Source organism: Pangasianodon hypophthalmus, chromosome 5 (assembly GCF_027358585.1).
Source record: "Pangasianodon hypophthalmus isolate fPanHyp1 chromosome 5, fPanHyp1.pri, whole genome shotgun sequence".
NCBI classification, from domain to species: domain Eukaryota; kingdom Metazoa; phylum Chordata; class Actinopteri; order Siluriformes; family Pangasiidae; genus Pangasianodon; species Pangasianodon hypophthalmus.
Genome location: NC_069714.1, coordinates 6,239,433 through 6,265,774, shown reverse-complemented (window position 1 = coordinate 6,265,774; position 26,342 = coordinate 6,239,433).

Genomic DNA, 26,342 nt, shown 5'->3' with positions numbered 1-26,342 from the left:
CCTGGACAAAATTTAAATTTATCTTGCAGCTAATGTTAGATGCCTTGATTATGTTATTGACTGGATTATAGGATAAAAAAGCCAAATGTTATCATCGTATTACATGGCTGCTCTGTGAGCATAAATAACTCAAGTAATCTCATTCTGTATTTAACAGCCTTCAAGCCTATGTGATAATTCTGTCTGATTCTCAGGTAAACCCATTCACTCAGACGGGTCAAAGCCAAGTACAGTGAAAAAGCTATACCTAGCCTATGTTATTATGTTGTTCAGTGGGAAATAAAGGTTAATTGTATAAAGGATAACACAAGACAATGCATGCTGGTATAGGAAAATAATTAACAATGGGGTGGTGTGATATAACCTGAAGCAAATCCTGAAGTCTATTTTCCCTCGTTCCACAGAAATGTGCGTACAATTACACTTTTTTTATTATTTAAAGTATGACATGTCATACTTTCATTTGTTTACATTTAATGTTGTGGAATGGCCACAAGACAAGTTACTTTCTGTTAACACTGTTATCTCTCACAAAGGACCAAAATTTGTCACATTTAAAGCTTGTTACAGAGAAGCTGCAAAGCCCTTCCTTCCTCCTGAACACCTTCTTGTGCTGGAAAAGTTATAGGTACAGCTATACCTCTGGCTCTTACAATGCCCTGACACTGGAGACTCCTTCCAAAAATGCCAAAGAAACTCTATCCATCCATCTTGCCTATCCTACACAGGGTCCCAGGGAGCTTGGGGCACAATGCAGGGGACACCCTAGGTGGGGTGCCAACCCATCACACACACATTCACATGCTAAGGACAATTTCGAAATGCCAATCAGCCTACAACACATGTCTTTGGACTGGGCGAGGAAACCAGAGTACCTGGAGGAAACCCCCGAACCACAGGGAGAACATGCAAACTCTCAGCACACAAGGCAGAGGTGGGATTCGAAACCCCAACCCCAGAGGTGTGAGGCAAACGTGTTAACCACTAAGCCACCATGCCCCCTGCCAAAGAAATTCCTTTGGAGAAAACAGAAAACCTCTGACTATGGAAAACCTGCAACAGAGTGTTAGATGGATCCAAGTTGAGGCCATGAACACTTAACGATCCAAAGAAACTAAGCGTGTCAGCGGCCTAGAATTAATTGGTGAAAACTGGTGAAATGAGGGCCTGAAACATCATCAAGAAAGAAGGATGGACATAGAAGGAGACAGAGAGACAGATACAACTGATGAGTCTATGAGGCTGTCAAGTCTTTCCTAGATTATTTCTGACCCATGAGCAGAATACAGGAGACTGCATGAAATTAAAGCAAGGAATGTTACTATGCAAAGCACACAATGTCAGTGTTTAGCCATTAGATTCAGATATATGTAATGATGTGCACTTTTCCAAATCCATTTTTGCCATGGCTTAAGTAAACACTAGGTGCATGACTCACTGGCATCACTTTGAATTCAAATGCTTCCCTGGGAAGTAACTGCATGTACAAAAAGCCAAAGAGAATCTTCATATATGGACACTTATTTAAATTTATTTTCCAAAACTTGGCTGAATAAGTTTCATAAGATGGTGCATGTGGGAACATGAGTGAGTGTGTGTTAACTGCAGAAAAAAGGTGGAGTGAAATTAATCCTAGGGCCACATGGGTACAAGCACAGGAGTGAGATATTAGCCGATATTTGCAAAGTCATGGCCTCCATCTTGAAGTGGGGAAATGGGGAAATTATAATTGACAGCCTGGTTTACAGTCCACAGAAATTCATGGAGTAAGGATAGAAAGGAGGGGTGAAGAGGAAAGATAAACACTGCCTTTGTGGACTATTTCACACACACATGCATAAAAATTGCTAACCTCAGTATATGTGAATTGAAGCTAGCAGGAGCCAGCTAGCGTTATGCAAATGAGATTAGGCTACCTGGTGCTTGCTAGCTTTTGTTCTGTGTTAGCCATGTGAGAACTTATTTAATCACTGTTAGCCAGGTTAGCGTTTATTTATCAAAATAAAGAATTAAAAGTGAAGGAATTTGAACAGAAACAGTAAAAAAAAAAAAAAAAAAAAACAGTAAAAAAAAAAACCAAAATCCTTGCTATGTGGCTAACCTGGAGTCTAAAACGTTCCTCTTTTCATGTACTAAACAACATTGGCGCCAGAACTTTCTAAAACTCCCCCACCCAGGGCATGTCTCTGTCAAGTGTTAGCTATTAAAGTTAGTAGCTGTTAAATATGCTTCGATTAAATGCAATTAATGCTCCTGTGCTGTAGGAAAAGCCTGCCCGAGCTGCCCCTTCAGCGTTTAGCCGCTTCAGGATTTAGCAGCCCAGTTCCCCTCTGCTTTTATCTGCTGAAATTATAGTGTGACAGCAAGCCTGGGGTACAGAAACAGCAGATGCCTCCCACACACACACTTACATGCACACCACCAGATACAAGCACCAGCTGTGGCTGCTAACAGCTTTGAAGAACACAAAGCACACATGCAATGAAATAATGTGCCCCGAGTTGCACCAGGTGAGAGGCAGTATTGCAATATGAGAGATGAACATACTCACACCCCGGACGCACACATTCAATGTAATTGGGAGGTAATGCACCATATAAACAAAGCGATTCACTTTCTCTCATTCACAAGGTAATGACCCATAACTGATGGCTTTCTCTCGCTCTTTCATCCTCTCTGATGGCACTGCAGCCTCCAGGACGGCCACTAACCACTGACATACCTCATTCGAAACACATTCACATAAAAGCCGCCCTATTAGACATGCTGTGCAGGAGATCAACAAGTTAGCACTTACATAACATTCTACAGGGATGCATTTGTCTCAATTTATACTGCGTATTTACAGTAAAGCCAATCATTGTCCTATAAGCCCATGCATTTTATAATGTTGTGAATTTCAGGCTTACATTTGATCCAGTGAATAATAGGCTAAATAAATATCATCAGATATTTGTTAAGTTCTAAGCCAAGCTGTTGGGTCAGTGTGATGATGCAAGGCAAGATAGAAGCAACTGAATTATCATCATCATTGGTTATTATTGTCCAGGTTAAATATTACTAGTAATAAGTGTTCAAAAGATTGGTTTAGGAGGCTGTTTGTCTTTGCTGCAGCTGTGGAGGCAGAAAATCTAAGTGAAGAGGAGCTGCTTGTTTGACTTTACTGAATGCATTCACAGTTAAAGTGGGACTATCACATCACATAACCTAAGACCTAAGACCATAACCTAAGACCCAAGACCCAAGACCATAACCTAAGACTAATTGTTTAAGACTAACAGTAAAACACAACATCACATGCTTATGCCTCTGCATAGTTCTAATAAAACGGTTCCAAATAGTTTCAGATATAGCATTAATCTCCCGTAATTAACAAGGCTTTGTAAATATTCTGCTTATTGCTAACAAGATTACCGGATGGTTCTTAAAACAATTATTTTTAAAAAATCAGAGGCTTTAGTAGAGAACATTTATATTTAGCAGAAAAACCCACCATCATAGCCTGGAAAAGGTGTTGATTTTTGCTTCATAAGCAACCCAGACTACTCCCCCATTTTAACATGATCTAAAGCTAAACTAGATTCCACCAGCATATGCCCTCTCTCTTGCAGGAATTCTTCATTTGCAAACTGACAAGAAACACCAGTCTGCGATTCTGCGCTCACATTCTTAAGTCCATGAGCAAAGCCCACCCATCTCAGCTATTTTACGGTCTAAATTGGATTTTTCCCCAATGGCTGCTTGGATAAGTGCCGAGCTCATTATGGCAGATTGAAGGACTTTAGGAAGAAATAAAGCAATCAGCGGATAATTCCACAGACAAACACTTATCATGGGGGCCTTTCACCCATCCTAAGCATGTTACACCAAAGTGCCATACTGGGGGCTTTGTTGCAAGCGTGCCTGGGTACATTTGACTGGTTATGATAACGTTATTAATTAGTTATTACGGCAACATGACTGTGTTTCATTATAACAGAAATGATGCATGAATGAACAGGGAGGATGTGCATTTAGTTTCCCCCCCACACACAATATGTATATACAAGTGTTTTCATTCCAAGCACCAGAGGCATCTCTTTTAGAATCAGAGAGTCCAGATGGTAAAACATATACAGCATTAAGTCCCTCGACTCGCAATATGCCTAGGTTCATTGAAATTATGTTGGATTTCATTGTGTAATCTGTGGACATGTATATTATGAAACACATGCGATCACACACAAATGTATAGCCCTAGCAAAAAATATACCAGAACACAGAAAGGAAGCGATTGGAGTGTAGGTTAAAAAAACAGAGACCCCAGGGAAGGAACGAGTGAAAAAGAACAGGCGGTGGCCATAACGTGTACACCCCGAATCCTCCCTTATTCCCTTGCATGCCTGAATGGTCTCTTAAAAGAGAAGGGGATTAACCAGTCAAACAGAAATGGTGAGGGAGGAGAGGAAGGCAAGGAGTGGAATGAGAGAGAGAGAGATGGCTGATGTGGGGATTAGAGCCAGACTGAGTGGAGCGTTGAGGTATTTCTCATTCGCCCTGACCTCTTATTTACCTTTGTCCAACTCACTATGGGTGGGAAACTCTTGGTCATTCCTGTAATGGAAAGTCTGAAAAGATTGATAAGAGTATCAGGTTGCGGAGAAAACACAAAGACCTGATTTAGTGGACACATTAAAGCTTAGACAAAAGATATTTAACTAGAAGGAAGGATTGGGCTGAACATTACTGTAACAAAACTGACTTTTCAACATCAAACTGGCCAAATCTCTGGTAGTCTATCTAATATCTAAGCTTGTCTAAATCTAAACTGATCCACTCAAGATTATCTAACATTTCTGTTGAGACTGATCTAGTTTGGGGTTTGTTACTAAAACAAAGGCCATTTTTTTAATTCTATATTAGTCCAGGTAACAACTAAGCAGAACATTTCCAAATGTTCTAACAGTTTTTGGTTATGAAAATGTTCACCATTCCTAGAATGTTGCTGCAAAATTTTTAGATATTCTAACACTAACATTTTCAAAATGTTAGTTTGATGACAGGCAGCAATGGTGCAGCAGGCAGCCTCACAGCTTTAAGGGCACTGGTTTGATCTGGAGCTCGGGTTACTTTCTATGCAGCATTTCCCATGTCCATGTGGGTTTCCTCCAGGTTCTCCAGTTTCCTCTCGCCTCCCAAAAATGTGGCTGATTGTCTAAACAAGAATGTCACTAGGTGTAAATTTGTGCATGGTGTGGGCCATCTCATGCAGGATGTATTCCTGCCTCACACCCAATGTGTTTTTTGGGATAGGCTCTGGATCCACACAAGCTTAACCAAGATACTGAAGAGAAATTGAAGAAGGAAATAGTTTGGTAACGTTATTTTGATAGCCCAATGTAGACAATCAACAGTCAGTACAAATTCCTCTACAGGTCTACCCTCTAGGTCTGGAGGCAGAAAGTCTAATTGAAATGGAGCTGCTTGTTTGACTTGACTGTATGAAGCCACAGTTAAAGTAGGACCATTTCATCGCATACTCGTGAATGTGGCAAAAACCTAACACTAATTGTTTTCACCTGCACTTTGTCTGCTATTGTTACCCACCAACCTGCGCTCTGATTGGTCTGGGAATAAAAAAAATGATAGCCCAACGTAGACAATGAACAGTCAGTAAAAATCCCTCTACAGACCATCTACAACTTGTCATGTGACTCATCAACCGGTCCATCAATTCGTTTCAGAGACAGTTTACAGCTGTTTATTAGATCAATAATAGATCACCAACTTGTACTTATTGATTTTCACTCTGTTTGGACAGTCAGTGTTATGGTTGCTGATGCTTAGTAGATCATCCATAGTATATTAACTCATCCCTTTTTGCTTTCACTTTACTTGGATAGTCCAGTTTCTAGCTCTTGCGGTTTACTAGATCATTTATAGACTATCACCTACTCTACTGATACATTTATTTTATGTTGAGGTAAGGATTATATGATGGGGTGTGCTGTTATATAAAAATAATAGCAACAGTGTAGTGTGATGTGGCCCGACACAACAGCACATTTTGAAGTGTTTCGTTCCTCTAATACTACAGTAACTGATTTTTTTAATTAATGATGAATGACACCTCATAATTTTTATTCATTAAACAAGTTAGTTCTTGTTATCGTTTACATTATAACAAGGGATAAACAGTCTCAGTTTCTCTCTCCAGCCTTTCTATTTTTTCTCTCACCAGCCTTTCTCTTTTTTCTCTTTCTCTATGTTTTAAGATGGAAAAATACGACGTCACATAACCGAGAAACCACAAAAAGCACAAAGTTCTGTGCTCCGAAGCCTTTCCTTATTGTAGAAAACGAAAAACAAAACAAAAAAAGACCAGCTTCATCTCAAAGTGCTGACACTGTCTGACTTCATACATCTTCATACAGAAAACTTCACCACAGCAACATTTGTAGAAGTTTCGTTGTTAAATAACAATACTGTTTTTGAAAAAAAAAATCTATTTATTGTTAGGCATCTGTTATATGAGCTTCTACAGTACAAGAATTAGTGAAAGAAGAATAGTGAATTGGCTCTACGAATAAGCCAACACTACTATCACAAACAGTTATAGAAAATTAATCATCTTCTGACCAATCAGATTCAAGAACAGCTAGAATAAAGCAGATATACATCAGCTGACATGTTGTTAGTTAGCTAATTCATGAGTCTGTTGGTTTGTAGTGCTTACATAGAACGATCCAATTACTGCATTACAGTAAGTAGGTATCATTCTCAGAGTACTCTGAAGCAAATCACTGCAGAAATATTATTTATGTAACGTTACAGTCCACTGTCAAACTTCCAAACATTACTGAACGTTCGAGTAACGTTCTCCATTAGTAGAGACTTTACTGTGCCTCAGACATGCTCTTGCATTTCTGAGTCATTGAAAAGGCAGCATGGCTCAATACAATTAAAGCAAGCAAATTACTTAAACTAATTAAAGACGAATCAGCTCTCATGGCAGACAGAAGATATACACAGAGATGTTCATAATGTGGCTGGTCTCCAATTGCTTTTTATCGGTGCCACCATTATGCATCATCGTCAGTTGACGTTCTGATGTATTTAATTACAAACTAAATGCTTGATTTATTCTTGCAGTAAAACACGTCACAACGTTATGTCTCTCGTGTACTTCTAATAAAACGCACACCAAATTGCCTAGCTTGACTTCTTCAATTCTAAACAGTTGATGGAAATGGTTTCCGATGTAGTATTAATCACCTGTAATTAACACGAGTTTTGTGCATTTTATACTGTTTATTCCTGTTCAGCGATGCTGATATAGACAGCCTTTGAAGCTCAGAAGTCTAATAATACCATACAGCTCTTGGCTAGAATAAAGAACAGACATAAAAAAAAATTATTCAGTAAGTCAGTCAAGGTTGTTTATATAGACGTGACTATTTGCACGAGAAACACAGCCCATACAGAACACATTTCTTTATCAGAAAATCCACCCAAATGACTCGGCCCAATAAGAAGCGGAGCAGACTGAACATTCCATGTTGCGAATGGCTGGAGAGTTGCTCCCACACGGCCCAGAATAGCACAGGCCATGCACGCACACACACACACACACACACACACACACACACACACTCCTGCTGCCTTACCTCCCCTCCTACACACCAACCCAACAATGCGAAAGACACGCTCGGAAAAAGACAGACTTCTCACTCCTGTCGCATTGTCCTCTTTGGCTTTCAAAGGCTCTCTTTTACCTCATTCATAGCAGTCCAAACAGTTATGCTGCAGTTGTTTGAAAATATTTGGCCACATCTTAGGTGTATTCCAAAAAGCGGCGTTAACAAACTCTAAACTCTGATTTGAATGAACTCGACATGGCATATCTAGAGGTGTCTGTTCGAGAACAGTGGATTAGAATTTACGTGATCTAAGTTATCAGTTACCTCTGGATATGTTGACCCTAACTGAAGGGTCATATGCGGAATATGGAAATATAATTTAAGAATTAGAGATTTTCAGATAAAAGTAGTGAGCTGCCATTGGAAAAGAAATGCTGAGTAAGCGAGTTTATAATGTTTTATTTTATTCATTCAATGTTTACTAGATTACATGGACTAAACTCATGTCCAGTAGTAATATCTTTGCCTGAATTCAACAAGGTTAATCATTTGAGCTGTGTTTGATTTCAAAATAGAATTTAGATTAATTCAGCGATAGTACAAGGTTTTCCCAGGAAATTAAAACAGTAGAAAAAAATAAATAAATAAGCCTGAGACTTTTTTTTTATACCATCACACCATTACATCACTTCCTTTACTGGAATCTAATCTTCTACCTGGGAGAAATTCTAACTATCATTCTTCCACAGTGACTTATGATGATGACTTGTGTGAAACTAACTGATATTCCCATCATTGTTTTATTTTTCCTTAATTTTGCACAATAGCTTTAAAGCAGCCCACATTAAAATTGATGCACTTTCATCACAAGCTAACTCTCACCAAATGCTCCTAGTGAACATAAAAAAACATTAGCAGAGCAATGATGGGTGCTTTTTTGACAGGGAAATTAATATATATATATATATATTGGCTGGTTAAAATATTAGTGAAAATACTAATGTCTGAACTAAAGTCTGTTGGCTTTTGAACCTTTTAAACCAATTTTGGACCAATTTAATCTCCAAAATGACACTAGCAATGGAATTATTGTATATGAGCACCAGTTAAAGGTGCCTAAATGTGAATTTAACAGCTAAATGTTAAATGATGAACAAGAAAATCTTTGCCATTTGTGTTGTAGGAAATAAAACAAACCTTGATACAAGGTGGAAATGAGGAGTTGTTAGACTTTATTTGAAATATAAACTGGATTAAACCATTTAATTTGAGAAATTATTGGAGGTTACATCGATAATAACTCTGCCGTCTCTGTGGTCAGGAACGTGGGGTTATATTTCCTCTGGTTCATGGTATGGCAGAGTGTCTGGCTCATCTCATTGTCTCATCCCAATGCTGTGTAAGGCTTACACATGCTCCAATATCACATGATCTCTTTAAGGTGACATTGACTCCCTCACCGACTCTGGACCCTGGCCGTGAGGATGTCTAAAAGCATCTCAACGCTGACTGTAGTCCCACAGTGGGGCAGGTTCAGGCCATCACAGAAGCAAACATGGCTCACTCCAAAGAAGGATGCTTTCAGATTGTACTATACTGTACACACAAGGGAGGACCCCTTTTCTTTTTACATTCATTTAAGTTAAACTAGAAATCTGTTGTACAATGTAGACTCATTATGAATCCTTGAGTCAAATCCATGATTATAGATTGAGCTTGGCTACTTGCCTTTAATGTTGGTAATGACATGGCAGAACTCACATACTCACCCAGCCCTTTAAATTAAGTAGGGAAAAGCCACCTCATGAATGGTACTATACTGTAAAATGATGCTTGGAGTAGGAAGCAAATATTATATTACTACGCACAGTTTAATGTTGAGGAAAGATTTCCTATTCACATAGTGTCCTTCCTTTACATTTGAGAATCTTGAAATATGACACGATTATAAATGGTGTGAAATCACTCTCTGCCTGAAGCTTTTACATAGATTTTTATTTAACTGATAAGACGGCAATTCTGTGGAACTTATAAAATGTGGAGAAATCACAAGGCATCGTGTGCATGACCCAACAGTAGATTTACCAAAAAAAAAAACGGGTCTAAATGCATGCAATAAATATAAGAGTAAAGAAAATGAATAGTGTGCTGCTGTTTGGGTCTAATCGCTGAATAAAGTAAGCAGTGTCTACTAAACTAAAGAAAAAAAAAACCTGACAAGTACAGTTTGAGCCAATTTCTGATGCGTAGAACCCGGTTTAATTGAAGTAAACCTGCCACCGAGCAGGTGAGCTTCACAGCATTAGTTGCCATAGTAACTGACCTAAACTCAATCTGATCTCAGTTTCTGGAACGGAAACTAAACCCACTTTCTAGAAAATCACCATGGAGTCGAGGAAACAAGGTGTGTTGCTTTTGTGGTCCTTCTTCCAAATGCCAGTTATCCCTGCTGTTCACAACTCCCACCCTCCCTGTGAGTGCGCGCGTGTGTGTGTGCGCGAACAAACAGTAATGCCCAGTTTGATTTGTAGCTTTGCCATGCAGCTCCCCCCTAAGAGCCGCAGCCAATGGACCGAACCACACAGAGCAATCAGGCATGGCCTCCCTGCTAACCCACCTACCTGCCCTTGGGATTCTGTGTGCGAGCGTGAGACAGTGACAGCATGGCTGAACAGCCTAATGAACCCTCTCCAAGAACCACCTTGTCCAATTGGTTTATCTCAGAGAAAGCCACACATTGTGCTGGTTATTTTTGAACAGGTGTTTGTGGGTTTAGAGCCTATTCAACAGGCAACCAGTGGGCTGAATGCTGCCATTTACAGCAGTATAAATAGCCCTCCAAAAATATTATACAATTAGTAAACGATACTAACAATATAAAACACTGAATAATACAGCATATTTTCCGTAACGAACATAGAATTGCTAAACACACATTTCTCAAATTGAAAGAGAAGCTTGCATCTATTCACTCATTCATACTGTCACACTCGACAATTTCCTTTCTCAGACTTAGCATTTTCCTGTCAAGCTATCTTGGCATACTAGCTAGTTAGCTAGATAGTAAAGTTGAATAAGCCAGCACTGTTAGCTAGCTACCTAGAAATTGGTCATAAAACCAAAATGTCTTTTGAAGAAAAGAAAAAGGAACATTGATGATCAAACCTGCCATCATATTGTGTTAAGCCGAGGAGTGTGCATGCTAATGCCATGCAGCAAGAAAGAAAGAAACAAGAGTGGCAGTGAAAAAGTGGGTAGCTTTGCCACCTCACAGCTCTTGGAATCCTGGTTCGATCCTGAGCTTGGGTTACTGTCTGTACAGAGTGTTCTCCTTGTGTCTGCGTGGGTTTCCTCCAGGTTCTCCAGTTTCCTCCCACCTCCAAAAAACATGCCAGGAGGTGGACTGGCTATCCTAAATTGTCACTGGTGTGAATGTGTGTGAATGGTGCCCAGAGATGGACTGGCTTCCCATCCAGGGATTATTCCTGCCTCAAGCCCAGTGTTACCAGACTCTGGATCCACCATAATCCAGCCGGCCCATATATGTCCCATTATATGTCAACGGTCTGATCCACTACTTCTCATGGATGAACAATTAGGACAAATTTCTGTCCATGTGTGTAACCAGTATGGTTTATAGTTGAATGCTTACATAATGGGAATTTACACATTATATAATAAACAACATGTACAAATACAATTTTCGGTGTGCTTTGTGTTTTATGGTCTGCCCTTAGAGTCATGCAATCATTTCTTCACACAAATATGTGTGTATGTGTGTGTATGTGCGCGCACATTCTGCAAGGTCTCCCGGTGGACGTTCTCACCAGGCGACCCTAGCGAGAGTTTATTTCCCTGTCAGCAGCGGAATAAATTGGTTCAGTTCTCAACGGGGAGAATACTGGTGGTATGACTTAACCTTAAGCTATAATGCAGTCTCAGGGTGTGTATGTGTATGTGTATGTGTGTGTGTGTGTGTGTGTGTGTGTGTGTGTGATACACAGGAAATAGCTCAGTACTGTCTTGCATCAGCAGCTATGTTCAATTCAACTGCAGTCTGAGTGGGAGTGTTACAGTGATGCACTCAAATGCAATAAATGTGAAATTAACCACAATACGCCGTAAAGTGTTAGCAACAATGTACTGATTTAGGATCATCTCTGGTGTTGCACGACTCTGGGGATGTTTTCACCATAACTCATATTTTCTTCTTTAGTTTTCTTTCACGTTGCAGCAAAAGTAAATCCTTCACTCTAGGTCTTTGGTATTCCCTGATAAAGCAAGGACATTTAGCCTAGCATGTATCTTCTACTCTCTGTGTGAAGCCAATCACTGTGTCCATTCAGTCTGCCACCAACAGAGCGTCTCACAGGATCTCAGTGTGTTGACAACCCACACAAAAGTGATAGGAATTTCAACTGACAGAAGCCACTTTCACACAAGCCAAGATAAAAAATAAAATAATAATAATAAAAATACTGCGCTCCTAACGCTAACTGTGGTTTGACTTATTAATAATTTGTAATGATGAATCTTTGATAACACTAAATGTTCAGTACAGGAGAACAAACAAAGAGCATAAATTGGTTGTAATGAGCTACAGTATTGCTCACAATACATATATTTGACTCGTGGCTATTGAGGAACCTAATCTCATGCAAAAGTGTGTACAAATTTGAACAAATAAGGGCAATGTGGTTGGATTTCACACTATGCCCTCTCCTGACCCTTGCAACGTTTCATACAAAATGAATTGTGCAAATAGTTACAAGTGTGAGAACATGTTGGCAGCAATGCTGGTCTCAGGTCTCAGCACAAGAACAGTCCTACCCCTCTAGCACTTGCTTAGTGGATAGTGTGGGTTTTTCAATACCCCACAGTAAGAAAACTTTAGGTACGTTATACTTTTTGCATGTTATCAGATAAAGTTGTTGATATCCATTGATATATCATGCAGTATTTGAAAACAGGTTTGCCTATTTATTTAATGACCTTAAAAGCTGAAGAGATGGCAATTCTATTAGAACAAGCAGGAACAAGTCTTTAGAAACATTCTACAAGTTTGGATAGGTAAAAAAAAAAATCATTCATTTACTCATTTACAGTTTCCACTTATCTTGGTCAGGGTCCTGGTGGATCCAGAACCCCAGGATCCCTGGGTTGTAAGGCAGGAATACACTCTGCATTGGATGCCAGGCCATCATAGATCACCATACACATACATTAGGCACATTATTCACACCTACAGGCCATCTAAAATAGCCATGGTTTGGGTACTCCTTGGTTTCCATGGTTTTGGAAAACAAAGAACCTGGAAGAAACCAATGCAGACATGAGAAGATCATGCAAAACTCCACATAGGGAGTACCCCAAGCTTAGGATTGAACCTGTGACCCAGGAGCTGTGAGCATGGAATAAACACCTTTTTTTTTTTTTAACCCACCCATTTTTCAAATGATCAAAAATATTTTAACATGTGATTGACAGGTGTTTCTTGTTGCCCAAGTGTGCCCTGTTAGATTGATCATTTAAACAATTAATAGCTAAGAATGTCTCCTCTTGGTTTTGAGTCCTGGGTTTCACCTGTAAAGACTGCATTTGTTGTTAAAAAAGATAAACCTACATGAAGACCAGAGAGCTGCCTATGGGAGCTCTCTGGTCTTCATGTTGGTTTATCTTTTTTTTTAATCAACAAATGTAGTCTTCAGCTGTCTATGGGAGAAAAGCAAGCCATTTTGAAGCTGAAAAAAGAAGGAAAAATCAAAAAGCATTGGGCATAGCCAATCCAACAGTTTGGAATGTCCTGAAAAAGAAAGCTGGAAAGAAACCACTGGTGTACTAACAACTAGACATCAAACAGCTCAGCCAAGGAAAACAATAGCAGTTGATGATGAACATTGTGAGAGCTATGAAGAAAACCCCAAAAAATAACAGTCAGTGTCATCACCGACCACCTCCACAGGGCAGGGGTGAAGGTATCACAATCCACCATTGGAAGAAGACTTCAAAAGCAGAAATAGAAGATGTAAACCACTCATTAGCAGTAAGAATAAGATGGCCAAATTGGAATTTGCAAAGAAATACAGAGATGAGCCACAAAAGTTCTGGAACCAAGACTAACCTCTATCAAAGTGATGGAAAGACCAAAGTGTGGAGAAAGAAATGATCTGCTCATGATCCAAAACGTACAAGCTCATTGGTCAAGCACGGTGGAGGTAGTGTCATGGCTTGGGCTTGCATGGCTGCTTCTGGAACCGACTCACTAATCTTTATTGATGATGTAACTCATGATGGTAGCAGCAGGAAGGATTCAAAAGTTTTCAGAAACATTCTGTCTGCCAATTTACAGAGAAATGTATCCAATCTAATTGGGAGGAACTTCATCATGCAGCAAGACAAAGACCCAAAACACACTGCCAACACAGCAAAGGACTTCATCAGGGGAAGAAATTGGAAGGTTTTAGACCAGCCACCAGACTTTAACCCAACTGATTATGCATTACAGGCTGTGGTACAAGCCTGGAAAAGCATCACAGAAGAAGAATGCAGCAGTCTCCTGATATCAGTGGGTCACTGGCTTAATGCACTTATTGCAACCGAGGGATATGCAACCAAATATTGTGTTATTTATGTTAAATTACTTTAAGACTATCTGTTCCAATATTTTTGCTCACCTAGAAAATTGAGTGGTCCACCACCAAAGGTGCCATGTTCTAAGTTGTATAACACATCTAGATATAAATACCAGGAAATAAAATCTGAAAGTCTGATCTATTGTCTCATATTCATCTTTTGATCTCAAACCCAAATGTCTTCAGTGTATAGCAAAAACAAAAGAACCGGCCTTGCCATTCCAATACTTTTGGAGGGGACTGTATATACAAATTTCCAAGTGAAATTTCCAATATTAAAGGTACCAAAGGTGTACTCTTTATGGTACTACTCCAGCAACAAGTACCATTCAGTACATTTATCTCTGTAAAATACTTTGTCCAGTCTGTACTGTTAAAATTTAACTTGATATACAGCGTGTACAGCCTGAACTATTGAACTATTCATGCGCTGTTGACCTTTATGTATCAACAGATGTACTCATGTTCCTTTTAGTATCTCATACAGGAAGTTCAGCCCACTCTTTTAATACCACACCACCATTCATCATGAGTACCATGAGTAAGGCTCATGCCTGAGTGTGTGATACTGGCGGAGTAATCTTGGTGGTTTTATATACACACACACAGTATGACTTGATGAGCTGTAAGGTCATGTAATGGGTAATCATATACAGAGAGCAACCCTCTGATTCATACACACATACACACAGGTCTCTGGGACTGTAGCTATTATAATTACTGAAGAGAGTAATTAGGTTTGCTGTTTCAAGGTCACCTAACTCATACACACACACACATCTTTACACTGTTGGTGGCCTATTGTGTGTGTGTACGTGTGCGCTCGCGTGTAGGGCAGACAAATGATGTACAATAATATCTCTCAGTGGACACGTGGGACGTTCTAGTCTGTTGCAATGATACTTCCACAGTGTCAGAGAGAGAGAGAGAGAGAGAGAGAGAGAGAGAGAGAGAGATGAAGATCATTAGCTTCAACACACTTAATGAAAGTCACAGATGAAGTCCACTCTCCTTTAACTGAATCATATTACTCTTGGAGCCCAGGGCATCATTAAAATCGTCCCCCTCTTCCTCTTCCACTCTCCCATGCTCCCATATGCAGCTATTCTTTCCTGCTGCTGTTCCTATTTTCTTCCTTTGTCCTTCAGGAATGTCCTTTCCTTGTTCCTGCTCTAACAACTTTGATGGGAGACACCAAGGTAATCTGTTCTTCCTTCTCCACCTGTGTGTGTGTGTGTGTATGTGTGTGTGGTTGCTGAAGGTGAGAAGGTACAGAATCAGTCTCAAAGTCTACAGAGGATCCAGTCTCTGCCAGACTGCCAGGAAGAAATGAATGGTCACTACGTTAAGCGCACACACATGCACCTACACATGGTACTAGATCACAAGGCTACACTCAGGTACACAATTAGAACAATTAAAACAATGACACAGAGGTCAGCCACAGTTATAAATTTTTCCATTTTGACAATTGAATCCACAGTCATCAAGCATATTTATGACTCACAGAAACGGTGTTCACAGTTCTGCAAGTTTATAGCCCTACAGTATGCTTGGTGGTTTTTAAAATATTTATGAATATTTTTTCTATGCAACATTTAACGAGACATTAAATCGGTGTAATTTCCAGTAATGCAGAATAATGAAACATTAATGTTGCCAGCTCCTATTACATAGACTCTACTACTGGGTATTCATTTTCAACACCATTATCACAGCTTCATGAAGAACAGACGGAAAGTGTTGTTCTTTTATTTAATATGCGTCTGGAAAACCTGTCTGAAGTCACTGTGGTTGAATGTTTTGGATGGTTAAATGCCATAATTAAATTAATTTTATAATTAGGTACGGGCATTCAAATATCCACTATACCACTACATCATCAAAACAGAGAAGAGCGCTCACACACTCAGTACAAATGAAACAAAGTTTAATGTTAAAATAAAAGTTTAAATCTTTAATATATAAATGACCTGATAAAAAGACAAATTTAGCCAACAGAACAAAATTGACAGAATTAATCAATGTAACCAATGACACTAAGGTCATAAATCTTTCAAATTTGGCAGTAACGTTGTTTTTCCATAAGTACATTTGGTAATAAATGTAGAGGTAGCTTAAGTGTCTTTCAGTCAAATTAAATCTTTTTCACTTTGAGTTAATCAGAACAGAATCCTATTTCATCTATTATATTTCATAGGCTAAAATGTCAAATTTTGACCATGTGAAGGGTTTTTCTAGGCCATCACATTTTTTTTAATGCATCTGTTATTCTGTTTCTTCTTTACACATTTGTAAAAAGTCATATCAGCCAAAATTGTGATTAGGTTAGGGTGAAGGGTTGGGGTTGGAGTTGGGGTTTTCTTACAAAATTCATAGTGACAAAATTGTTCATTTCTTAGAATATTTAGAAATGATGCATAAGATCTTCTCTAATATTCTTCAGGAGCTCTTACTAGACTGTTCTGAAGAGTTATATTCCTCCCTGATGGGCTATGGTCCAGCACAATTTGGCGATTTTCCTGCTTTAAAACACTTGATTCACCAGTTATGAATCAGCTTTAGTAGGTGTGCCCTCAGGGACGATTGTTTTTCCACCCCTGGTCTATACAGACTACATAAAAAGCAATATGGAAGCTATAAAATACTGACCTTAAAGTGGAAATTGAGTTTGCGTGCAGGTCAGAAAGCTGCTGAGCACTGCACAAGGTAACTACAACTCTGTGTCATCAAACTGCAGAAGAAAGGCTTTGATAGAATCATCACAATAAAACATCTGTGGCACATGTGCGAGTCTGCTTCAGCATTTCTAAATTCACAAGAACGGCCCACAAAAGCAGCCCCACCTGCCGTTTTCTCTGCAGGAACCCCCCTCAGGTGTGTATGTGGGTTTTACGTGCGTGTACGTCACTCTTTTGCAGTGAATCTTTTCTCTCCTCAGCAGCTTTTCTTCCTCCATTGCGACTTGTTTTCTGTGGCCATTGCACTTTTCTACCCCACAACACACACCAAGCAACCTCAGCATCCATCTGTCATTTGCACTTATCAAATGCACACACACAACTCGGGCATGTTCGCCTACACATATTAAGGAGAGGCTGAGCACGTAAGAAGAGATTAAATGTGGCGTTTCCACAGCGACCCGACCTCCGGAAACATGCCAGGCATCCCATAGTATTCCAAACGGCCATCTGTGACTATAACCCTCAGATCCATGACATCACCGTCTCATATCCACTGGGACCAAAGGCTGTATTAATAACTCAACACGTCTGGTTTATAGCTATCTCTTCTCACTCTCACACAGGCACACAGGCACACACACACACACACGTCTTACTATCTTTGTGAGGACCTTCCATTAACATCATTATTATTGCAGTTAATTAATTCTGTCCCTATACGTAAATCTAACCATAATCTTAATTACAACCCCCCAGTAACCAAAAAGAACCCAAATGTTGCCACAAGAGTAGGTATATCTGATAGTTTTAACCTTGTGGGGACATTTGGTCCCCACCAAGATATAAACACACACACACACACACACTTGCTCTCCCACACACATCAGAATCTTAAAAGTAATCCTACACTGAGGAGAGCACATTTCGTAGTTAAAATCTCGGGAAAACCAATTTTAGAGCTCATCAACTGCAACACTCACGTAGATAAAACCACCCCGTCACGCGCACACACACACACACACACACACACACCAACATTGATTGGGTGGTATATGCTCACTTGAGGATCAATGCAACATCAGTAAGAGTAAACAAGGCTGTTAAGAGGTCAAGGCAGCACATCACTGTCTCTCTGTCTCTGTCTCTCTCTCACACACACACACACACACACACACACACGTGCACTAAGATGATTCCCTAAGGTCCTAAACTTGCAAGCAGATACTGAAGCATGGCATAGTGTCATCTTCATCTCCAATCATCAGATCATCAAACCATGCCCTGAAGTATGAGAGGAGATGAAGCTCACTGATGAGATCTGGCTCTGATGTGATTGATTTTAGATCAGCAAACCTTCACATCAGTGGGACCCGAGAGAAATCTTGGCTCTGGACTACAAACACAAATAAATCTGCAGGAGAGAGAAGATTTAATTATCTCTAATATTGAAGATCTTTCATTATTGAAGTTGAGCCTGCTCAAGCTCATTCACGTTTAAAAGAAAGCGAGCAAGCCTAAGAAACAGCTAGAGCTGCAGAACGTTCTAAAATAGATCCTCTACTATGATTAATTTTCTTTCTTTCTGCTTAGAGGTTTATGGATTTACAATGTTGATGTTCCTATCCGAGTCTACTCTATATATGCTGTATAGCTGAATCAATCACTTGAGTTAGCCTTCCACCTGCTTCCCACAATACTTTGCCAGAATTTTTTCTCATTCCTCCTGACGGTACCGGTGTACCTCAGTCAGGGTTGTAGGCCGCCTTGCTCAGAGACACCTTTTCAGTTAAGTCCACAAATTTTCTTTGGGATTCAAGTCAGGGCTTTGTAATGGCCACTCCAGTACTTTCACATTGTTGTCTTTAAGCCATTTAAGTTACAACTCTGGAGGTATTCTTAGGATTGTTTTCCTGCTGGAAGACCCAGTTTTAACGGTCTAGATGATCCTCCTCCCTTGTGATGCCTATCTGTTTTCTCAAGTGCACCAGTCCCTTTTCCAGCAATCAAAGCCTCAATCTTTTTCCTCCATACATACTGCTGATTATTATGGCCAAACATTTAAATTTTTCTTTCATCTAAACAGAGAACACTCCTCCAAAAGGCTGGTGAACTTCAGTCTGGCGTTTTTATGCAGGTCTTTGGGTAGGCGCTTTTTCCTTGTACAACAGCCTTCCAGGCAATAGTGATGTACTGTAGGACTCTCTTAAATGTGGATGTATAAATTTGTTATCTGGCCTCCAACTCCTTCACCAGTTCTTTTGTTGGCTTGGGGTTCACTTGAACATTTTGGACCAAAGTTCATCCCTCACAGTTAATTTGTGCCTCTTTCCTGAATGATGCAGTGTCTGTGGTGTCTCAAGATTTTTATGTTTGCATAGAATTGTTTGTACAGATGCTCGTGGCAGCTTCAGTTGTTTCTAAGGAGGAACCAGACATATGGAGGTCCACAATGTTTTTCTGAAGTCTTGGCCAAGTTGCTTGGATTTTCACATGGTATCTAGGGCACTGGAATTCTTCTGACCCACTGGAATTCTGATATAGTGAATTATATTCACTATAAATGCTAATGCTAAAATCTGTTTCTAATAGATTGTTTTAAAATTAGCTCTGATGGCTACAAAGTAGACGTCCTAATTGACTTGCCAAAACAAATGTGAAATGAGTGGAGTTGTGAAAAGTGGAGACTGAATATATTGTCGTATCTAAAAATTTTGGCCTCAATGGTATGTATCACCATATACAGTTCAGTACAAAAGTTTGCGTACCTGTAGAAACAAAAGGAAGCAGCCCAGTAAATTATAACACTTTGACATTTAGTGCATCAGGTTTTACAGACGTTCCTTCATTTTTAAATGGTGGGTGTTATTAATACTGAAAAAGACCAAAATGGTATTGGTGACACAAACATAGATCCTCTAATAAACTGTGTTGTAATTTTACAACTGCGTCTAACCTCCTTACATATTACATAAGCAGTGTTTGGATTTTTCAGGTATAATATTTGTTGTGTGTTGTTCTGGAAATTTCTGTTCTAATCTACTCTAAATTTCTTCTTAGAAGTACATTTTTTTCTAACCAGAATACAAAGAGGATGCCAATTCTTGTAAATTATTGGGTCATCCAATAAATCCTTGGTCTTGGTTTTAACCTCAAACGACAAAATGATGCTCTTTTGTATGTAAAGTTACAAGCCTGGCCCAACTGTCAGTTCAAAAGCTAGACTGGAAAGTTTGATGCAATCTAACACACAGCTTGAACCCTACACCATTATCAGCTATTCTGCTCTCTTCAGAATCAGCTCAATGGAGTTTCCTTCATCAAAAACACTGGACTCAGTGACATTTTCAGTGCTAAAATGACCAGTTTCGAGTCTTTCAACATTTCCGAAGGTTGTTGAGAAAGAGGGAGAATACATTATTGACTGAGATGTGATCATGGTTTTACGAAAAATGAAAAAGTCTGTTTACAGTGCCAGAGTTTATTGAATGACTCAACCACTGATGGCTGTGCCGTGCCATTCCCACGCCAAAGTAAGTTATGTAGAGGATTAAGAAGACTCTTAGTCATGTTTTTCAAGTAAAGAAAACAAATTGTAACTTGTCAAACTAAGACTGATAAGTAAGTATATGGTTCCAATAGTAACTAAAGAGACGTTCTCCATATCGACTTTGTAATCTGTTTCCTCTTTCTTTGAAGTCACTGTGGTCAATATTAGCAGAATTACTTTAAACTGCAGATATTTCAGTTTTTAATCTGCAGATCTTAACCTCAACCTCTCTCTCTCTACTTTCCAGTTCAGTCCCTTAATCACATCCTGACCTTGGCTTGCCATCAGTCCTGCAAACTCATTAACCACAGCCATTAATTATTACTTGCCCTCATTCCCTTTATTTTTGGCTAATTCCTACCCTCCTGTTTTAGCAGTGCCCATTCCACAGCAAGCCTGACCTTTCTGATGGAGGTCAATACATCTAAGTATGCACCCCATAATCATATTTCTGCTTCCAAAACATCTGCTTTGAGGGCTTTGGAACGTAATTTTTAAAAAGTGCGTCTGTCCCTAACCAGTCTCCTTAACTGATGCAGTCGAATGATGATTACAGGCTAGTGCTGTGATTTATAATTGTGTTGAATGGAGGTGAAGAGTGATGAGGATGGGAAAGACAGAGTCAGGGTTCAGTTCCTCTTATTGCGCTTTCAGTGCTGGTAAAGGACCACTAAGTGGTCAAAATTATGTATCTAGCCATGGAAAAGGTCACTTTAGTGAAAATGGTCAGGAAAAAAAAAAAGGTAATGCATGTGGTATTAAGAGGGTACTTTGGTGTTTATATGCTGGAAGTGGTTTATTGCTGCAACACCATATTCTTTTATTAGAGTTCTTATCATCTGTATCGCTATCAACTCACAGCATTCATGCAAGTTAGCTTCATGAGAGTACTGTTACACACGATCCTGTGCAAGTTCCTGGATTTTGGATGAGTGAAAAATGTAAGACCCAGCATCATGTTTGTCCACATTGAAGTTTCAAAAGAAAGTCCAGCAAGGTAAAATGTCAAGCTGTCCAGTCTGTGCAAGATTTCTTTTTTTTTTTTTTTTTTTATAACCTTTTCAGCCTTTCTGTTTCGTCTCTACTGTAAAGAGATCTCAGTATTTGGGCATGAACCAATACCAGTATAAGCCAGGTCAAGGAAGCTGAAAGTGATATCATGGCTTTGTACACTCTACTTTGTATGTAAATTCCTGAATGCAGTGACTTAGACAGAAATGAATTTTCTATATTAATGTACTATAAATAAAATCACTGTTGGACATGTGCAGTTATGTTGATGAGCGTGACACGCTCAAGCATTTGGGTGGATGTCAGCAATAAGAGAAGCGATGACGGCATGAATTTGTTAATCATTTACATGGTCATGATCTAAAGTCAGCTGTCATCGTGATATCCCTGTGCTCAGAGTGTAGTGAGCTGGCTTTCAATCTGAAATTACAATCAGATTGGCTAATTGGGTTTTCCGACATAGCAGCTGGTAGCCAATGAAATAGCATTAAACAAACTAAGGTAGGTCTTCATTTGGCAGTCAAATATGGAATCATGATAGCACAATTACTGTGTAAAAACATGTTATTTGACATGTATATAATTAGCCGAACTGTATGTTCATTGTATAATATTACATTGTCTATCATATGACATCACTCATTTGGTGAGATTCTTTATTTGTGATTATATTGGGATTATCAACACCTACAGTACAGACCACTTTATTTTATTTATCTATTTTTTTTTTGCCTCGAATCAGCATCTGAAACAAGTGCTACTGTTCCCTTCTCTACTCCTTCCTTTCTGCATTTAAGTTCAAATGAAGCAAAAATGATTATTTCATTCCCCTACACCCTACAGTGTGCTCCCACAGGTTATGTTTTCCTGGCTGTCACTGATAACCCATCTATTTTGTTTGTAATATTGCAGGAATTAACCTGTTTATTAGAAGGGATTTAATCATGTGTGAAGCTGCCAGTAATATGTACATTATGGAGCTCAGTCGGCAGCAGCGACACCACACTTATAAATACTGATTTGAGTATTTCAGATACAGGAAGTTTGAAGACTGGAAAAATGTTGCCTTGTCTTTTTCCAACCTTCAGCTGTCCAGTTTTGTGTAGCCTTAGACTCCTGTTCTTCACTGAGGAACCTGATGGAACCTGATGTGGTCTTCAGCTGTTGTAGCCCATTTGCCTCTTCAGTGTGTTGTGCATTCTGAGATACAGCTGGGGTCATAAGTTTACATACGCCTTGCACAATCTGCAAAATGTTAATAATTTAAAAAAAAGAGAGCAGGATCATAAAAATTGCATATGTTTTTATTTAGTACAATAATTTAGTATAATAAGCTATTTCACATAACGCATGTTTACATATAGTGCACAAGACACAATAGTAACTGAATTTACACAAATGAACCAGTTCAAAAGTTTACATACGCTTGATTCTTAATACTGTGTGCTGTTACCTGGATGATCAACGACTATTTTTTATGTTTTGTGACAGTTGTTCATGCCCACTGTCCTTGGAACAGGTGTAAACTTTTGAACAGGATGATCAGTGTAAATTATTATTTTGTCTTCTGGGAAACACATAAATATCTTATGTAGCTTCTGAAGGGCAGTACTAAATGAAAAACATAAGATCTTTAAACAAAATAATACCAATTTACACCAATAATCCTGTTCAAAAGTTTAAACCCCCCTGGCCCTTAATGCATCATGTTGTCTTCTTGAGCATCAGTGAATGTTTGCACCTTTTGTAATAGTGAGAAAAGCTGGATCTCAACATCATATAGCCGCTGTTGGAAAGGGGTCAAATATGCAGAAGGTGCTGGAAAAGTAAAGAATGTGCAGGAGCTGGAGGATTTTTCTGAAGGACAGTGGGCAGTTTAACTGCTCAGGAGAAACAAGGGGATCATGAACAACTATCACAAAACATAAAAACAGTCACTGATCATTCGGGTAACACACACAGTATTAAGAGTCAAGCATATGTAAACTTTTGAACTGGTTCATTTGTGTAAATTCAGTTATTATTGTGTCTTGTGGACTATATGTAAACATCTGTTACGTGAAATAGCTTATTCAGGGAAGTATTATATAAAAGACAAAATGCAATTTTTATGATCCCCCCTCCCCCCCCCCCTTTTTTTTAATTATAAACATTTTGCAGATTCTGCAAGGCGTATATAAGCTTATGACCCCAGCTGTACTGTCCTGCTCACTACGGTGCTAAAGAGCGGTTATTTGAGTTGCCATAGCCTTCTTATTAGCTTGACCCAGCGTGGACTTTCTCCCTCTGACCTCTCTCAAAAACAAGCCGTTTTCTCCCAGGTATCTCCTGCTCACTGCATGTTATTTGTTTTTCGCACCATTCTGGGTAAACTCTATAGACGGTTGTGTTGTGTGTGAACATCTCAAGAGATCAGCAATTTCTGAAATACTCAAACCAGCCCATGTGCTACCAACAAACATGCCATGGTCAAAGTCACTGAGCTCACATTTTCTCCCCATTCTGATGTTTGATGTGAACATTAACTGAAACTTTCAACCGGATTTTGCTGCTGCCACTTGATTGGCTGATTGGATAACTTCATAAATGGGCAGGTGTACAGATGTTCTTCATCCCTTGGCCAGTGTGTGTATGCTCAAAATGCTTTTGTTATTGTTGTGTTATTTTCTATTATATGACAAACTAGTTACATAATTGGTAAGACAAGAGTAATTCATTGGATTTTTATAAGGAGAAGTTACAAATGTTCATAACTTTAATATACAAGTTGGTTGGCGTGAATTCTTAAGTCAGATTCCTGACTGACAAAACATCAATTCATTTTGTTCCTCTTTAAGGTATCCTGGTGGTTCTAGTTCTCCGTTTCCTTATTTTTCTCTTATTTTTTCCACATTCTCTCACAAGTTATTCTTGTTCTTCTCTACTTCTCTTGCCTCTTTCAGCTCCTGGCTTTATAGCATTGCAGTTAGCAGCTGCCCCGTTCTTTATTATTTGGTAATACTTCGCCTTCATCCCTTTTTGTATTTCTCCGGCAGGTCACAAAAGGGGCATCACATTCATTGCAGAAAGTAAGTGTGAGTGTGTGAGAGTACTTTTAAAGAGCATAGAAGAGGCTTAATACTGGACTCTGGATGAGGCAATCTACAGCTTTTACATAGAGCCAGTGGAAGCCAGGGCTCACACCATTTTACGGGTCACTTCATATAGAGAAATTACATTTGGGGCTGTATTATGAGACTGTGTGTGTGTTTGTGTGTGTGTGTTTCAGAGAAAAGGTACTATAAAATACAGATTTGACTCCCCAGAACTGACCAAAAGGAAAATGACTCCAATATTAACGTTGTACATAATTTTACAGTATAAAGCCACTATAAAGCCACATTAAACATACGAGACTATTTAATATTACATTATTCATAGATAATAAATGTGCATATATGTAGTGAAAGCTGTTATTTGTAACATTAACAGATTATTTGTGCTTTATTTAGTGCTTTAATATGTTCGTGTTATGTTGTAGGTGTTGCCTGCTTCCCCTTAATAACTACAGTTTCTGGAAATTTGCAGGTGGATTAATCATTGTTAATCTCACTCAAACTACATAACACAAGATGTATAAAGATATAAAGCATCATAAATGGCATGTGATTTTATGTAGAGGAGTAATATAATGCCACTATCTGTATCAGTTTCTGTTCCAAATATCTGTATCTGAATTTAAACCTAAAGCAGGTTTGACCAAAACTGGAAGGCTTTTCTTTTCTGAAGCTGGTTCTAGTTCCCAAAATATTTCTAAACAAAAACAAGTAGCGTAACAGTTTAAACCCTAGACACCCTTACCAAGCAGTTAACTCATTATGAATGAACACTGTAAATGCATGATTTACATTAAAGAACATGGTCTTTCTTTGGCCCGCAAGTGTCATATGACCATTTGCTTGTGCCCAAGAGCTTCATATCCGAATACTCACTCTCAAGAAAGTAAAAACCTCCCACTCATGTGACTTTGTGTTGCGCCCCAATATGATGCCATGTGAACCTTTCTGGTAAGCGTCCTAAAAATTCATATCTACATTTGTATCTGTTTATTTTGAATAATGTAACAAGAGATTCAATTACACAATAAATAAATAAATAAATAAATAAATAAAATGGCTGACAGGTTTTAGGTATGAAGGTAGACAAGGAAATGGTGTGTAAACCTGATATTCAGAGAGATTTAAATTTCATAGAAATATCTCTCAAGCAATCGAGATATACTGTTAACACTTTACATTAAGGGTCACAAACAGTAGTTATTACAGTGCCAATGAAATCAGAATGAGTGATTTAGGGCTTTTTGTACGCGCATGCACAAATAAGCCAATACACACTGAACAAATGACAAAAATAAATAAATAAATAAATAAATAAAGAGTTGATCATTTCATGCTGTTCAGGGCGCACATGCCCTGAAGTTTGTTTGTGCTATTGTGTTATTCCCATTTTCAAATCATCCCTTGTGTGCTGAAAAGATGATTGGCTTCAATACCCTTCCAAATCTTGCATGACCTTATTGCAAAAACAGCTCTGACTGTGATGGTCTATACGCTGCAACATGCAATTAATATACAGCAACAAGCATTTGGAGATATCGAGGCACAGAAAGCTCGTTTCTTGATATTTTACTGGCTCGTGCTAAACGGCAGTCTTTTCCGTCTTCCCTGTGGGAAGCATAATGCCCTCGCTGCTGCCATTAGGCTTGCTGCAAGGGAGAGGAAAAAGACTGCTGTGGGCTGGTTACAAACGACCCACAGCCTGATGCCAATTTAAGGCCCGGTAGTTGGAAACCTCTGCTCTAGGACGCTGA